The 17616-nt window shown below is 39.3% G+C and overlaps 1 long non-coding RNA gene across 1 annotated transcript in view; it reads left to right on the forward strand.

Moving 5' to 3' along the window:
- Window positions 1-17616, forward strand: part of LOC115076667 — a 176816-nt gene that overhangs the window by 85839 nt on the left and 73361 nt on the right. The window contains exon 2 of the long non-coding RNA XR_003852836.1: window positions 14902-14974. This is a non-coding gene — a long non-coding RNA (uncharacterized LOC115076667). The remainder of the gene's footprint in view (window positions 1-14901; window positions 14975-17616) is intronic.

A 17616-nucleotide genomic window follows, 5' to 3' on the forward strand; every position in this document is an offset into this window, starting at 1 on the left:
GTCAGTGAAGGCAAGAGTTCAATGATGAAGAAGGAGGGGCATGGAGGGAGGCTGGAATAATGAGATTAAAGAGACATACAGGGTCAAGCCAACAGAAAGATTTAGAAAATGAACACAGAGGACTCCAGGCTGAATCCTGATCAAAGCGGTGCCATCATTTCCACTGCACATGGCTTCAGTGACTAAATATAGCATGAGAACAGATATATGAAAAGAAGCCACAGGCAGCATGACTTTGTTTCATAGAAGTGTGTACTCTAAGCTGCTGGAAAAATAATTGCTTCCCAGCACCAGTATTGCATTAGTTTTACAGTATGATGTGAGTTATTTCCTTCCTTTTGGACAAGGTAGTGTCAGTCTGTACACACTGATATGAGTCATTTTCCTTCACTGAGCTATATTGTGTCATTCCGTAAACAGCATGGCACACCACATGGTGAGTCAGCTCCCTGCATTGGATAATACTGCCATAGTCTACAGACAATGACAAAATGCATGAAAGAGTTCTTCAGCAGATGAACTAAATAATATACAAGTAGAGCACCAAAATAAGAATCCAGTAATGTACACAAGGAAGTGCGAGTCATTACTAGTAAGTAAACACATGTACAGTATTTCTGAGCTCGCTACTTTATCCATTTCTAGGAACTACTTTTCAGTGAGGCAGAAGAAATATCCATTCCCTGTTCCATGACTTTGTTCAGATGCCTTAACTTCTTCATCCATTTTCATGCTCAATAATATTTGTGATGTCTGTCATTTCTTTGATAGAGTAGGATTATTATAGCCCAGGAATTTTCATTCAGAGAAACCAGGGAAATTATTAACAATGGGGAGTTTCTTTCAATCTGATGCCACAGCATGCATAGTTGTAATGTGATTTACAAAGAATGCGCCCTCTCTGTGGCCTGCTTAACTTTCTGTGCACACAGCTCATAGAAGCTAGTCAACAACATATTAACTTAGTCCAATGAAAAGGTATTACCTACAGCTTATTTGTCGGCCTTTTTTCCTATGTGATACCTGGAAATTTCCAAGGTAATGCCGGAGTGTGAGCAATAATTTCTGTTGCTACTATAAAGGCCATCATTGGTTATTGCCAAAACCAAAATACTTCTCACTGGTCTTAAATCCTCCTGCTGTGACATTCCTGATACCCTCACATATCAAGGACACTGCTTGCCAATTGGTTGCAAAGCTAAAATCCTAGGCATTACTTTAGATTCCAACCTTTGTATGCAACAACATATTTCCTTTTCGACTTGCAGATCAGTCCACACCTGTGGGATTCCACTGCTTGCCAGTAGGTGGAGGCAGAGAACTTTTTTCCATGTTCTTTTTTAAATTTTTTTGCTTACGTCACTCACACTATATATCCTAGGATAGCTGGGAGGTTCCTCAGTAGTTATCTGCCTCTGGTTAGGTGGGAGCTATACTGGGATGGCTAGGAACTATAAAAAAAAAAACAAACAAAAAAAAAAAAAAACAAAGAGAAGTAGGAATAGGACAAGTAGTTAGACTCCGAGGGGAACCCCTCCTCACCTTTTGGGGAAAAAAAACCCAGAGTAGTCCTAAGCAAGCCATGGTCTGCATAGGGCAGTTCGAGGAGGGGCAGGCACATGCTCATAGGGAGCAGTTTGGCATCCTTAGCCACAGACTTCTCCCCCTCCGGCTGTAAGACGCATGGCTGAGAGGGACCGGAAATGTGCGCAATGTGGGACAAAAAAGGAGGAGCTCCATTGCAGACTCCTTTTCCCCGCTGTGATGGCTGTGAATCACCAGAAAACAGAGAGCAGCGATCAGGTGAGGAGGGAAGGGGCGGGTTGCAAGCAGATGCACCGCCCACACTGGTTCAGAGTGAGCCACATGAGCAGCTTGATCGAGCAGAGGGCTCATCATGGGGAATGGAGCCGAGGTGCAGGGGGGCCCTGAGTTAGAGAAGCCCTAGAGGGAAGAAGGCAAGGCACGTTGCAGGAAACTGAGTTTTCTCACAGGACAAGCAGGATGGTAGTCCTCATATATGGGTGACATCACAGGATGGAGCCCAATCACGGAACACTTTTGTCAAAGTTTCTAGAACTTTGACCTTGCACCTACTGGGCATGCCCAGGATGGCACCAACCTTGCAACCAGCAGGGGCCCCCCTTCAGTCTTCTTTTTTCCGTGCAGCAGTAGCCACGCAGGTTAAGGAGCTCTAAAGAGATTCCTGACAGGAATTTTCCTCACGGAATTATTTCATAATTTAATACCCCACAGGGGTCCCCTTATTGAATTTTCACTTCCACGGTGGTCCGGTAAGTTATTTACCCGGTTCCGGTTGATTCCCATCGGGTTCTGTCCTTGCGGCCTACTGGCCGTCGAACGCACCGCGGCTAAATTTTTTGAGAGGCCATGGCATCGGGGTTTCGTCGATGCCCCGACTGCACTCGCACAATGTCCATTACAGACCCTCACAAGGTCTGTGTAATGTGCTTAGGGAGCAAGCATGATGTCCTTACTTGCACCAAATATGCCCTAATGACACCAAAAGGTCGCAAGGCTAGAATGGAGAAGATGGAACTTCTCTTTCGGTCACAAACCCCGACTCTGTCCATAGCCTCGACGTCGTCCAAGCCGACACCGTCGGTGCTTTAAAAATGGTGCTGTCCGCCTGGAGGAAGGTGCTGAAGTGATGTCACTTCCACACCTTCCTCTGGTGTGGTTGGCACCATTTTGATGTAAGGCCATAGAAATGTATGGCCTTACATCAAAATGGCACCAGTAGAAGGTGTTAGTGATGTTACTTTGGCACCATCCCTTTTACCAGCTGGACCCGGGAAACAGGGTAAGTGGGGGGCTATGGAGGGATCTTCCCGGCAATGAAACATTGAAGAGGGAGCTGGGCCCTGCCAAGGCCTAGGCATTGGTGCCAGGCCCAGGCAGCTTTTTGGCCCAGTAAGGGCTGCCAGACATCTGTTGCTTTTTGTTTTTGTTTTTTTTAATTGGTTTGATTTTTGTTTGTTTGGGATTTATTTGTTTATTTAAAAATTTTATATACCACTTTAGACTGTGTTCAAAGCATTTTACAATAAAAACAAACAAAATGACATTCAGCAAAACACATTTAACAAAACTGATGTCTGAAAGAGCCATACTGCACTAGATGGTCAAATGATGAAAAGCTAGCTGGAATAAAAATGTCTTCAACAGCTTTTGAATGGCTTTGAGCATGATGTTGTTCTCAGTTGTTCAGGAATACTGTTCCAGGAAACTGGGCCTGCAATAGAAAAGGTCTTTTCTCATGTTTCATCTACTTTAACCAAGGGGACACACAATAAACGAAAATGTGACGAGTGAAGTGAATGCTGAGGATTGTAAATTTTCAAAAGTGCACAGATCCTTGGATAGTCAGTGTTATCATGAATAATGGTGGCAAGTTTATATGTTATTCTGGCACTAATAGGGAGCCAGTGTAATTCATGCAGAACTGGGGTAATGTGCTTCTGAATACCCGTACCTGTGAGAAAGTGAGCAGCCGAGTTTTCTTTAATATTATATTTCGAATTGGCAAATGAGCCAAATTGGAAAAAAAACATTAAATGAACCAAAGAAAAATGAAAAAATCCCCAAAATGAAGTAAGTAAACTGAAAATTAGGGGGCTGCACGTTCCTAATGCCTGTGTTTGGAGTAGGGGATTCCTATTATGCACTGAGCGGGAAGCCTGTCCGGAATCGTGCTTCTTGAGTTGCAAGATGCCTGCTGTGAGTAGGGAGAGGAAATCCTCTTTAACTGACCCTATTACTACAGGCTGGTTAGCACTCAGGAATTCAGTTCTTAGGGAACACTGATAAACTTTTTTTCTGATAACATCCATGTTAGTTTTGCAGCTACTCTATTGAGGACAAGTTTTATCACATCCTCAGTAAATATTTTTCTATTGTACTGCATGATAAAATTTATTTTGCACGTTATATTTCATAGTCCCCATGTCCAAAACTGTTGTATTAGGTTGCTTGGTCTCCGACAATCATTAACTACAGTGCATGCAGAAAGTGGTAGGCTAAGCAAGTATCATCCGGAAATCATAAAACAGCCGTAGAAGCCAGATTAGAGGTTTACCAATTGCCATCTTTTGAAAAGACTATTGTGCGAGGGAAACTTTAAGTAGAATCTGCTCATAATGTAGCTACCAAGGAAAACAACAGCCCTTAATGCAAAATCCGTTAGAATTGTCTGGATCTTCCTTCCCCCAACTTTAGGCATTGGCAAGCTCCCAGATATTGCTCTTATAATACCTTGCCTTCATTACTTCTCAAAAAATGGTGCTGTGCATCTGAAAAACAGGAACTAGGCCATAAATCTCTGGTTTAAAAGCTATCTGAAGCCTGTGGACCAGATATGTTCTCAATCAGTAGTCAGGCAGTAAATAAACATTTATATACAGCAACTGCTCTCAACCTGCCTGACCCCCGGCTATTACAGGGCACATAAAGAGGAAATTTGTTTAGTCCCATAAAAGCCCAGGCAATATATCAATGAATTATTAAAAATGGAAACAATTGCAGCTAATGGATTATATTGATTTTAATAAGCATAAGTATATGGGGATTCAAAGATAAGGATAATGTGTGACATCCCTATGTATAGTCACCCTTTAAGGGTCTGCTGTAAGCTGTTACTTGACGGAGTGCTTGCCTCATTACACATGCAAACTATTCAACATTTGCAAGTTCTATTTCCTATTTATCCTTTTAGTAAAACTTGTTTATCTGATTTTTATTTTGTCTTCCTGTTGCCACTTGACTTAAAGTTCTGTTTCTTTCTTTTGTGCAACAGTGTTTTGTGGCACCTTGACCAGTCCATCCAAAATATTCTTATCCTTATTGTTTTTCCAGGCTCCTAAACATAGAAATTTAATTTATGATGTTGGATAACGACCACAAGGCTCATCTGGTTTACCAATGGCCCTTCCTATTGCAATACCTCAGACCATACATGGCCTCTGGCTTTGCCATCACTTCCTCACAAATAAGGATCCTCTATGATTCTCCCACTTATTCTTGAAACATTTTCTGTGTTTATAAGATTCTCTATTATTTTTGAAATGTAGTCATTTAATTTGGTTTTGCATAGAATATCCACAGACTGGAATTTTGTATATTTCATGTACATAGAGGTATTTTGGCGGGGGAGAAGGGCTAATGAGTCAGGTGCTCCCAGGCACTGTAGCATCTAAAGGCTTTCCAAAAGCAAGCCCAACACAGTTAACTGGCATTTTTTTTTTGGGGGGGGAGAAACCCTGTAAAAACTATAGAATATTCCCAAATTTTAGCATGGCAACTAGCGTAATCTGTATTTAATTTGCTAAAATATAATTCCATATTTGACCTGCTTTTTAAGATTAAAGAATGAACTGGACATGACATCTTGACATGCCTTAATGACAGTCTGTATAATTGGTTGATATTCTAGGTGTCAGCAAATCCAAACCCTGTCACTCCAGACATTAATAAAAATTGTAATGATTCCTCTTGGAATCTGCTGCTGTCCCATTGTATGAGTCGCAGTTAAAAGGAACAGCTAAACGTGCTTCTTCTTAAGGCTAAGTCCATTTCTTTTTACTAATTATTTATAATAGTGGTAATTTCTTGGGGGTTTTGTGATCTGCTTTTTATTTATGGAGCTGCCAAATTTCCTGGTAACCCCTTTCAGGTATATCATCCTACTGTTATAGATTTGAAATGCACCTGCGTGTACCTTCTCAGGTATTTTCATATTTCTTACACAGTTTGGTAGGAGTATCGTCTCTCCTGATAAGGTGACACTTCTCAGATCTGTGCACACTTTTCTCACGATAAGCAGAACTTTTTGGAGAGTGTGTTCCGCTGGATTTGTTTTTGAGAGAAAACTATTGTTGGGGGGAACCCAAGCAAAATATGCCCTCTGGGGATAGGATGGGGACTGATCATTTTAACCAAATTTTCCCCATATAGCCCAGGAGCATGTCACCATTTTAATATGATGGAAAAGTGTAGCCATTTGAAATGTTAATGGTAATGCATGTGGTATAAAACTGACAGCTAAGTCTTTAAAATCATTAATATATCTTTATATACTGAATATCTGGCCAAAAGATAGAGTTTATATGTAGGGCAAACCTCTAACATCAACCCTGCTACCTACTAAATACCACTTGAACAATAATAATAATTACAGCTCACTACAAGCCACAATGTTAGAGATTTGAGGCCTGTTTAGTAGGGTTTACTGTGCTTGCTTGTGGTGTGACATGGAAGTTTTGGTTATATTTTGATAGCAAATAATTATTGCCCACTTGAGAATTAATATCGTTTATATTAATAATGGATTTCACGGTTGGTCTGCAAAATAGGCAGTCTTAATTAAGTAGAGTGCCACAATAGTTTTACGCCTGACCTTCAAACCACATTCTAGTTCAGCTTCCTAAAACTCATTCTCCCCATTCATATCCTCATTATCCCAGAAATGTATCATTTGTGTTGCAGTGTGTCCACTAAGCCAGGACACACTGCAGGCAACGGCAGATAACTGTTATGCTGTTTTTAATTCCACACTGCTGCAAATATGACTATGTACTGGGTAAGGAGCAGAGATACAGGCTGGATTTGAAAAACAAACCCACTGATGGCACCCCAGTACCCCTAAGGACTGGAATTTGAAACTCCTAAATGGCAAACGTTTTGTCTGACACCTTTGACTATATCCTGAGCTTTGTAATCAATTTCTTTGGTGCAGTAGCCAAATGTAGGAAAAGGAACATTTAGCCAGTAAACAGAGAATATAAGCTTGGAAGGAAGTAAAATTAAAACATGCTACCGATAGCTCCTGTTTTCCCCTCTCTCTCTCTCTCTCTCTCTCCAGGAAATCCTCAGAGCCTCTTGGCAAATAAGTTAAACATAATTTCTTAATTCAATTCCAGCAAATTTATCTATATTTATCTTTTAGTTCTGTGGAAAATGAGTTAAAAGCTTTGTGTCATAAACTGGTTCTTTTTAAATTGCCATATCCAGGTGGGACCCACTTAATGCAACCATGTAGGTTAAACACATAAATTGCCACAAATATTAACACAGATTGGAAGCTATTAGAATTTTAAAAGCATCAAATTACAGGCTCTATATGTTGATTACTGAGGTTGTTATCAATTAGGAAAACACATTAAAGTTCTGTCTATTTTTTAAACTACAAATACTTGCTTTATTATGAGAAACACTTCAGACTGCCAGTGTTTAAATGTTTAAGGGCAAGCCAATAATGCGTGGCTAATTGGAGAGCAAATTGACATTCATATGCTTGCATTTTAACATGACCATGGTAAACAGGGTAATAGATGCTTAATGCATGAGGCTAGATCAGTGAGGAGAGCACCCAGGCTGAATAATGACAGAAAAGCAATTCAGCAAATCTGAAATATCAACAATCTTATTTCAATCTGTTAGTGTCACTGGCAGGCTGACACCAGGCTATTGTGAACCTTTATAGCATGGAAGGGGAAGGTGATGTGAAGCAAACCTAGGATGACACCTAGAGATGTGCTGACTTCTGCTAAGGAGGTTCGTTGAACAGTTGGCCAAAAACCTGGGGAAAATCTGCAATTCTTTCACCAGCTTGAGTTCTGTTTCAAACTGTTCAAAATCTCTAATAATAAACTTGAGAAAAATTGACCTGGGCTTTTTGCCCCTGTACAAAAAGAAAAGCAGAACTACAAATTGCCATGCTGGGTCAGACCAAGGGTCCATCAAGCCCAGCATCCCGTTTCCAACAGAGGCCAAACCAGGCCACAAGAACCTGTCAATTACCCAAACACTAAGAAGATCCCATGCTACTGATGCAATTAATAGCAGTGGCTATTCCCTAAGTAAACTTGATTAATAGCCATTTGTTGTTCTACATCTACTAGATTAAGAACTAGTAATTTGTTACAGGTAGGATTGTTTGTCATTTTGTATGATTTGTCTTTGTGTTTTGATTATGAGTGTATTATATATTATCTACCTTGAACAACGTGGTATTAGAATAGAAATTTTTAATAAAGTACTCTTGTATATTAGATCAAAACTTATTTACATACAGTGTGCATGCAAGAGGAGCTAACTGTACAAAAATGGTGGGAAAAATGAGTAGTGTTCGGATTAAATTTATCAAGCATACCTTTTTTCAGAAAAGAAAATTATGCTACACAGAAGCCTGTTTAGGATATAAAGCGTCATTAACCTATTCTTAACTAGAAATATTAACTACAGCTCTTGTGTCCTTGTCACAAATCAGTAACAAAGTATGCAACAAAATTCAGATTTCTTAGAAACTGAGGGGAGGTGCGATTATAATGCTTCAACTATGTCCTCTTGAACTGGACTGAGACCACCAACTCATTTAACATAGGATGCCTTTTAAAGTCAAACTGGAGACCTAACAGTAAAATGCTCAGTAATGTTGTGACAATTCCTAGTCTCCCCAAGCATAAGTTTAATATTTTATGTGGTCATCAGTTGTCATTGTTTTTGATTGCTTAATTTTATCTTGGAATCAGTTTAGGCTAGTAGTGCTCTATAAATGGAATATAAGAAAATTGAAATAAATAAATAATGTCTTCTGTGACCCACAGCAGACACACACTAGACTCTCTCCAATCTGGCTAGGATTTTTGCTTAAAAGAATTTTACTGACTGGGAGCAGGCTAAGATGATGGAGGTATCTCAGAGAATTCCACGAGTTCCATTGAATCAATAGCTTTCCCAATGATCAAGCACAAAATAAATTTTCAGACCTACTCTGTGGTGACATCTTCCAGACCCATGGATGCATATATTACTAGAGTGGAACAGCCAGAATCCTCTGCTGTCTTGTCCTTGGAATCTGTGCTTTTGTTGAGGGAGGGAGTGTTGGAGATTCTGGATCTTGATTCTTATTTGAGCTCGGAGATATGAGAGCCTCCTGCTACCCCAGCCCAGGAAAGATGTGCCAGTGGAGGCCAAGTGATGGCATCATTGGATGATGTCAGATGCTGACTCACTGCATGAGGAGAAACTGCAGAAGCTGCTGCAGATTTGGAGCCATCACAGGCCTGGTCTGCAAAAGAAGAGAGGATGCCTGCTAGAACAAGATGCTGGAGAGGACTCAATATAGAAAGATTTCTACGACTGCAAATTGTAATAAATTCCCCAGGAGGTTATGTTGGAGGTGATCTGGCAGGCAATATTGAATACATGACATTGTCACTAAAAGTGAAAAATAAATATTTTAATTAAAATAAAAAATAAAGAAAGAAATCTTTGTCTGCTCACCTGTAAGCTCGTTCATCTCAGATTTGAAATGTTTCTGGCAAGGTGAAGGAGTTGGAACTTGAAATTATTGATCATAAGCAAAGATTGGACTTGTTGAGGCTAATGTTGAGAGGATTTAGGACAATGAGCATTGTTTGGTAAAGGATAATATTTTGATAAGAGAGTGTCTAGAAAATATGTTCAGAAATTGGACATTGCAATTTAATAATTTTCCCAAACTCTCTAGTTCTTCTCCTTTTGTTTATTTTTTTTCTATTTATTTATATAGTCTTATATTCTGTTAAAATTGGTATTGTTAAAGAAATATTATGTCAAGATTTTGAAGATTCTGGAAAATTCCTGTTGTCCTATCTCTAGGGCATATTTATTTTTCTCTGATTCTGGTAGCCATATATTGGCCCTCAGATATATTTTAGATATTTCTAGAGTGTAGGGGAAAAAAAGGAAAGAGCTACTGAGTTCTCGATGCTTATTTTATTTTAGAACCAGACAAGGATTGGGTTATGAAATAGTTTTTTCAGTATAAAGATGCTTTTTTTTTTTTATAATTTAAGCTTTATTGAGATTTTCATATATTCCAATTTTTCAAGGAAAATAGAAATTGAACGTAGATTTGAGTTTATACATTCAGTATATAAGAAAAATAAACATAGAATACAGTAGCTCAGATTCAACCAATCCACATCATAGAAGTGAATTTACAAGAAAATTGTACATTACTTATGTACATCACTTATGTAACTACCCTAAACTACCCATCAATACATATATATATATATATATATATATATATATACCCATGATGTTAATTCATACCTCTAAGCAGTAGAAGCATTGTTGGACTTGTCCTTAATAAATATTCTCAAATGCAAGGGATCAGTAAAGGTATACTTATTTCTCTGGAGGGTAATTAAACACTTGCAAAGAAATTTTAAGAAAAATGAACCCCCCAGGGAAAGAACTTTTGCTTTCATAGACAGGAATACTTTCCTTCAAAACTGTCTCTCATGTGTAACATCTGGAAAAATCTGCATAACTGCTCCATTGAATTTTTCGGCTTTGTATTTAAAGTATTGATACAAGAAAAATTCTCTATCCACTCCAGCAACAAAGGAAATAATCAAAGTAGCTCTTGTTGATATAGTATCCTGAGAGCTACTCAAAAAAGCTGATATATTAGAGCTATTAAATGACATAACTATCAGTATTTCCTCCTTCTGCTATTTGTTTCTTAAACTCAGATACATAGAAACATCAAGAGAGGAAAATTGCTTTCTCATGTACAATTTGCAAGACTTATTTGATATATTTCTTAAACAACTCAGCTGGGGACATTAGCCTAAATTTTGGAAAATTAAGCATATGAAGATTCTTCACCTTAAAAGTATTTTCTATAGGTTCTAACTTAGAATGAATATGTAGACAATATTTCATATTTGCCACTACTGAAGCTTGTAAATTTACAATTGACTCAGATAGTAACACATTTTGTTTATCAATATTTGAGGTTCGAGTATCCTACTCAGAAAATTTAGACACTGCCCTCACTGTAAAAGAGGAGAGCTGAGAGATTAATTAAGATTTAATTCAATACAAGTCACTATTTTCCAAACGTCCCTCAAAGTTATTTCAGTGGGTTCCTCCTCAATTGCCCCAGGTCTCATAATAACAGGAGCAGGAATAGGAACCATTACTGCTAACCACTCTCTTAAAGGTGATGAACTCTCTGGGTCACCACCACAATTGAGAATATCCTCCGAGTGGGCTGAGATTGCTATAGTGACTACTCTTTCACCTCCAGCTGTCACCACAGCTGATGTTAAATCCAAAAACATCTCCTGGGGTAAGCCACAAATTCCAGAAACATTTACAGTTCTTGAATTATTTTATTTATTTATTTAAAAAACTTTTTTATACCGGCATTCGTAGGACACATCATGTCTGTTTACAAATAACTGAGAAAGGAAATTACAATGAACAGGGGAGGGGGTTAACTGGAAGATATACAAAAGTACAGGAGAGGAGAGTCAACAGGCAGCGTTACAGCTATTTGCATTCGATTAGGATTAGATATGCAAAATGAACTAATATACAAAGTTAAGGGGCATGTGCACTTGAGACACTTAACATATGAAACTTATTTACAGTAAGACAGGTGCAAGTGCACGTATGTACGATTAGAATCTGGTGTGGGGGGGGGGGGGTAGGGAGAGGAGGGGGTGGAGGGAACCGGGTACATATGGTGAAAGTATTGTCAGGGAGAAATTGTTAGTGGGGTGGGGGGGGAGGTAGGGGGAGGCCAGGGGTGCTAGGGGAGGGAGCAGGGGGGTTTAGGGATGGTCGGAGGGGGGTACAGAGGTGGGGAAAAGGGAGGGAGTGGGGGGGTTCTGGGATGGTAAATTGAAGTCAGGGAGAAAGAAAATAGGCTAGGTTGGGACTGCGGTGGTTCAAGGAGGACATTGGTTAGGATTGGGTGGAATTGGGGTAGGCTTGTTTAAAGAGCCATGTCTTGATTCCTTTTTTGAAATGGCTCAGGGACAGTTCTAAGCGGAGTTTGACGGGTAGGGAATTCCAGAGGGTAGGGCCCGCAATGGAGAATCCAGAGATCCCCTCTCCCACAGGGGAAGAGGTTGGTCAGGTTGGTGGGGAAGGAGCAATAAAGCTCAGAGAGACCTCACCTGAAGTCTCATGCTGAATCGTTGCCACATGGTTTCCAGGTCGTAGCATATGTTTATCCAGGATTCAGAAGTTTTCCCTTTTCTTTTTCTCCCCATTATTTCTTGCACAAAAACGCTCTAAGGGGCACATCTCTTTAGTACGCGGCTTTGGCACACCACTGTGTGTGCATCTTTGAAACACTGGCAGGGACCCCAAGTAGCTGTTCTTCTCGGGACAGATGGAAGCTGGGGACAGCAGGAATATGGGCAGACTCCAATGATGCCTTCTTTTTTTTAATCCTAAAGTCCGTATTTACTATGATGTTGCTAGATCAATCTTACAAAAGAGGAAGCAATGTCTATTAAGATATCAGATGTTACAACTTGATGCTCATTTTTCTTAAATTAGCCATGTAGTTATGTTATGTTTAAGAGATAATTTTGATCCTTCCAACTTTTTGAGTTCTAGGCCAAGATTAGTAGGGATGCAATTCTAACGTTCTCTCTTATGCAAGACCCATCCAGTAGCTGGATTCTCGCTACATATATATTGGTGTTTCCTTTTGCTACTTGACCTCTATATTTTTCCATTTTTATGTTTTTCCTTATTTATGTTGGGACAGTGTGCTGCTCATAACATTTTTGGATTGGTATATAGCATCATTTGATATTTTAATTTGTAGGGGGGGGTTCTCCTTTTTGTGCTATAATTTGGTCAATTGATGCTGTTTCTAATTCATTGGTTTTGATTTGTATTTGGTAATTGATAAATAATTAAAAAAAAAAATTCTGACTGCCATAATTGTTTTTGTCTAATCTGTAAACAGTTTCAGAACTATGTGAATTTGTGACTTGGACAAAATATTCACAAAAATATTAGTGAAATGAAAAAGTTTATTTTTCAAGCATCTTTACTCGGAGGTACCCCTGCCAAAGTGCAACAAGCTAAGCCACAAACAGGAATTGGAATCAAACTGGAATATTTTACTCTTGGTGTTGTGTCTAGGCCAGCCGTTGAAGTGACAGTCCTCATCCAGGGTGTGTGCACATTCCCTCTAGAACCTGGTGTGCATGTGCCGTGAGCCTGACTACCAAGCATCACTTGTGAGAACTGACTCCCTCCCTCTAAGCATTCCTGGGAGGCTCAAGAAGCTGAATCTCAACTCAGGAATCAACCCCTTCACTCTCAGATGGTAGCATGCAGAACCAGGCTTGACAAGTTTGGATAATTTGCTTCATCAAACCTAGATCTGATACACTCTGGTGATTATAACAAATCCAAGTTATTTATACTTGATATAGTCCATGATGTTAATGCTAATGATTTTTCCCTGAATCTCTTAATGTCCACTAATTAACAAATTACACATGTCTAAATGATAGAAACGCAGCTGTGAGTTATGCCTTATCCAAACCATTGATTTTCCCAATTGATGACAGGGCTTCCCCACTAAGCACTGTCTAAACTTGTGCATTTTATTATCTCCATCACTAAGTGACAACAAAGATTAAACATATGCTCACCAATATATCTCTTATGCAAACAAAGATGAACTTCCCAATAAAGAGCCTGCTATGTTAGAAATTGCTTATACCGATAGCATATGATTTGCATTAGATTGAGGTTTTGTGAATGGTACGAATTGTGTTAGCAACAGAACCCATCCCTCCACCCCCAGGTCAGTCTATACTGGATAGTTTTGTATCAGATACTATGTTTTTATATTAATAATGGCTAAGAATGATAGGTAGTCATTTTGTAGTTGAGTATTTTCAAAGAGGACCCATGTATTGCAGTTTACGATGATCTTTCTGACAAGCTTCCCTTTCCCCACCCCAAACCAGTTACTGAAGCCACTGTGTGAAAATGTATTTCTTTATCTTTATTATTCTTTCCCTGGGGACGTTAAGGCAGATCACATCTGTACAACAGGATTTTCAGGCTGATGATGGCTGTCTTCTCTACAACTCCTAGGTCACCATCACTTTTTTTTCATTTTTGCCCCAGCCGCGTCACTGCATGATAGCAGTGGATCACTAAGCTAAGGCTGTGTCTAATATTGTCAATTAATTGCTTAACTTTAGTTGAGGAAAAGGTAATGCAGAGTGCTGGGTTCTGTTTTCTCTGTATGGGAAACTATAGTATAATATTTATCAAATTGCATCAATGCACATTGTTAGTCAATAGGCCCACTTTGAAATCAGTGGGACCTACTAACCATGTGCCTGTTAACCCAATTTGATAAATAGGTCCCTGTGGGTTTTTGGAAAAGTCGTGGGTACTTTTTACCCACAGACTTTGCCCCAAGTTTCAAAGCAAAAGTGCATAATATATGTGCTTTACCCTCTGAAATGAGACCTGCTTTTTCTATGGGTACTTATTTCATGGAATATATTACACAAGGAGCTTAACTTTCAATTCTATCCACGGCAGAGCATTCACACTTGTAAGTGGATGCATGGAGATTTATGCTAATGTTTTATAAACTGTGTAGCTGGCTTGCAGTTTATAAAATACCACATAGTTCTGCTTTGAAAGTACACGCGCATGTTTCAGTACACGTGTGTGTTTCCAGTGCAAGAAAATGCATACTTTTTGTACTTGTTTTATAAACATACATGCATATATTCTAGATGTGTAAAATAATATAACATCTATGTGTAATAACCCCATTTATACGTGGAAGCAGATAATTTATGCATGTGCATTGTTTTGAAAATAGCTGCTTGCACACATAATTGAAATCACCAGTTTACCCAGTCTGTCACCAGTTCACCTAGACCCTCTAGCACTTGACCTTAAACCCCAACCAGTTCACCCAGGCCTCACACCCAAAAGTTGCAGACAATAGACAAGTCCAATTTTACCTGCACTAGTCAATTAGCAAAAATAAAAGTGAACTAATAAGTTTTGTAATGTATACATGTATATCTCTTACAGAATAGCACTTCTGAGCTCTGGACTGCTCCTATCCTGCCCCTTTTTCCTGCTGGTAAAATGTACACACAAAATGGTAAGTATGTTCATACTTTTGACATTTATAAAATAGCATACGCACAAGTACATGCTGTTTATGCACATATATGTTGTTTTACATGTGAAATCCCTTGAAAATTTATTCCATAGAGTTGAAAATGTGATCTACACATTATTTTCCTGCCCTTAAAAAAACATGGCCCTGAAAATGCTTCCTTTTAATGTGGCAAAAAATACTGAACAATGAGCATACTTTCAGCTGTGCTGAGGGAGGGCAGGCTTCACAAACGAAATTCAATGTGTATTTGTATTGTTTTTACTTATGAATGTTTATTTTCTGTGAACCGCCGTGATTGTATTTTATATAGAGTGATGATATACAAGTAAATGAAATGAAATACATTTAATGTGGGTAAAATGCTTTTTATCCGTGTAGATCGCTTTGAACATCTTATAAGATTGTCTGCGTAAGTGCAAAGCCTGTGGGTGCTTTTCACCCATGGGTATTTTACTAATTATCAAAGTGAAAGGATGCCATTTTTTCCTTTTTGCAGATTACCCCAGAAAAGGTACCCATACACACTTGCACCTGCTAATCTGTGCAGGTGCATTTCACAGCAAAAACAATGCGCATACTTTCGAAATTTCAACCCCACTCCCAGGAAATGCCTTCCCCTTCTGCACATACAGGCCAATTCAGTATGGTGCGCTCAGGCCGAGCGCACCTAGTCCCCGTTTTGACACTCATTTTCGACACGCTATTATTACCCCTTATACAGTAAGGGGTAATAATAGCGTGTGGAAAACACGCAGCCAACCCCCCCGAAACTAATAGCGCGCATCACATGCAAATGCATTTTGATGAGCCTATTAGTCATGCTCAATACAGAAAGTAAAATGTGCAGCCAAGCCACACATTTTACTCTCAGAAATTAACTCCTGCCAAAGACAGGAGTTAATTTCGGCCAGCACTGGGCAAGTGTACAGAAAAGCAGAAAAAACTGATTTTCTGTACACCCTCTGACTTAATATCATAGCGATATTAAGTCGGAGGCCCCAAAAATTAAAAAATAAAAATAAAAAATCTGCCGCGGGTTGGAAAACGGACGCTCAATTTTGCCGGCGTCCGTGTTCCGAACCCGTGGCTGTCAGTGGGTTCGACAACCGACGCCGGTAAAATTAAGCGTCTGCTGTCAAACCCGCTGACAGCCGCCACTTCCGCCAATAAGGAGGCACTAGAGATGCGCTAGTGTCCCTAGCCCCTCCTTATTAGCGCGGGCCCTCATTTGAATACTGAATCGTGCACCCAGGAGAGTGGCCTGGGCGCGCGTTGGGAGATAGGGTGCTCGCCTTGGAGCGTCGGCTCTCCCACGCAGTTTACTGAATCGACTTGATAAAAAGTACAAATAAAAATATATTCATGCTGGCTCTAACCTCCTAAAGCACCAGTCATGCTCTTATTTGGTACTTCTTCATCCATCAGAGTTGCACCAGTTATGCAAGATTTGCAAGCAGGTTTTGTAGTCAGTAAAAGGCACACACCGTATCTCAACGGGCTTGAAACACGTGTTCAGAAAAAGACAGGGAAGGAGAGAAGGAGGGATAGCTAAAGAATGGGAAGTCTCTCTCCTGTCTCTGGGATAACAGCTCCCTGACATTTTCCATTTAGGACACTTCTGAACTGCCTAAAAATAATATAGGAGCCACCAACCAATAAAAAATAAACTCTGAGTTCAAAATCAAAACCTATTCATGGGGCAGAGATTGTACTCTGCAGAAGTTAATAAAGTAAACTCAAAATAAAAAACCTACACCTAAAAGATCCCTATCAGATGTATTAGAAAAGTGTCAGCTATCAAAATACTTTTAATTCTCAGAAACTAAAGTGTCCAGTAAGAGTATAATGGTTACCCCACATTTCACATTTCTCTGACAAATTCCAAGTTTAAACTTTAGGTCAGTAACTATCTGGTTCACTAACAATTTTTGTAATTAAGCTAACTTCTTAAGGCTCACTGGACACTCCAGTTTGTGAGTATTAAATACTTTTAGATTGCTGCTGATATATACTGCACAGTTCCACGGTGCTCGCTGGTTAGTAGCCTCTCTCCTGTGCAGCTTTGATATCCATGCACATGAGCTGGGTAGCAAATCTGCCTGAGAAGTTTTACTCCTGGGACAGACAGAATAAGATAACTATATCACAGTGAGGTATAGTTATTTTTTGTTAGCAAAAACTGGTTTTACACACCAATTTTCACAAAATTCATAATTAATGAACTGATTTGCATCACAGCAGCTCATTATTTTTACTTTAAACTTTCTCGCATAGCAGACTGCACTTGAAAATTTATTACAGAGAAGAGGCAAATTTACAATATTTAAAACGTTTTTTGCAAAAAGGAGCATCACTTGAAAAATGCATCAAATACCTACATTTTGGCATTTTGTGGTATTTTGCTCATTGCCCCCTTTTGTGAAAAAATGTTACTTTTTAGTACATTGCTGCCTCTGTCTAGAAGTGATTACACACGTCATCCTTGCTGTTGTGTAGTTTTGATTTTCCTGGTTGAGTGACCACAGCTAGACTTCATAAATGGTCTTAACTTGCAACATAGAAATATAATGATAGGGAAAGATCTCAAAGCCCCTCTACTCTGCACATTTTGTCTGCCTGCT

This window comes from Rhinatrema bivittatum, chromosome 15 (genome assembly GCF_901001135.1).
Source record: "Rhinatrema bivittatum chromosome 15, aRhiBiv1.1, whole genome shotgun sequence".
Taxonomy (NCBI): Eukaryota; Metazoa; Chordata; class Amphibia; order Gymnophiona; family Rhinatrematidae; genus Rhinatrema; species Rhinatrema bivittatum.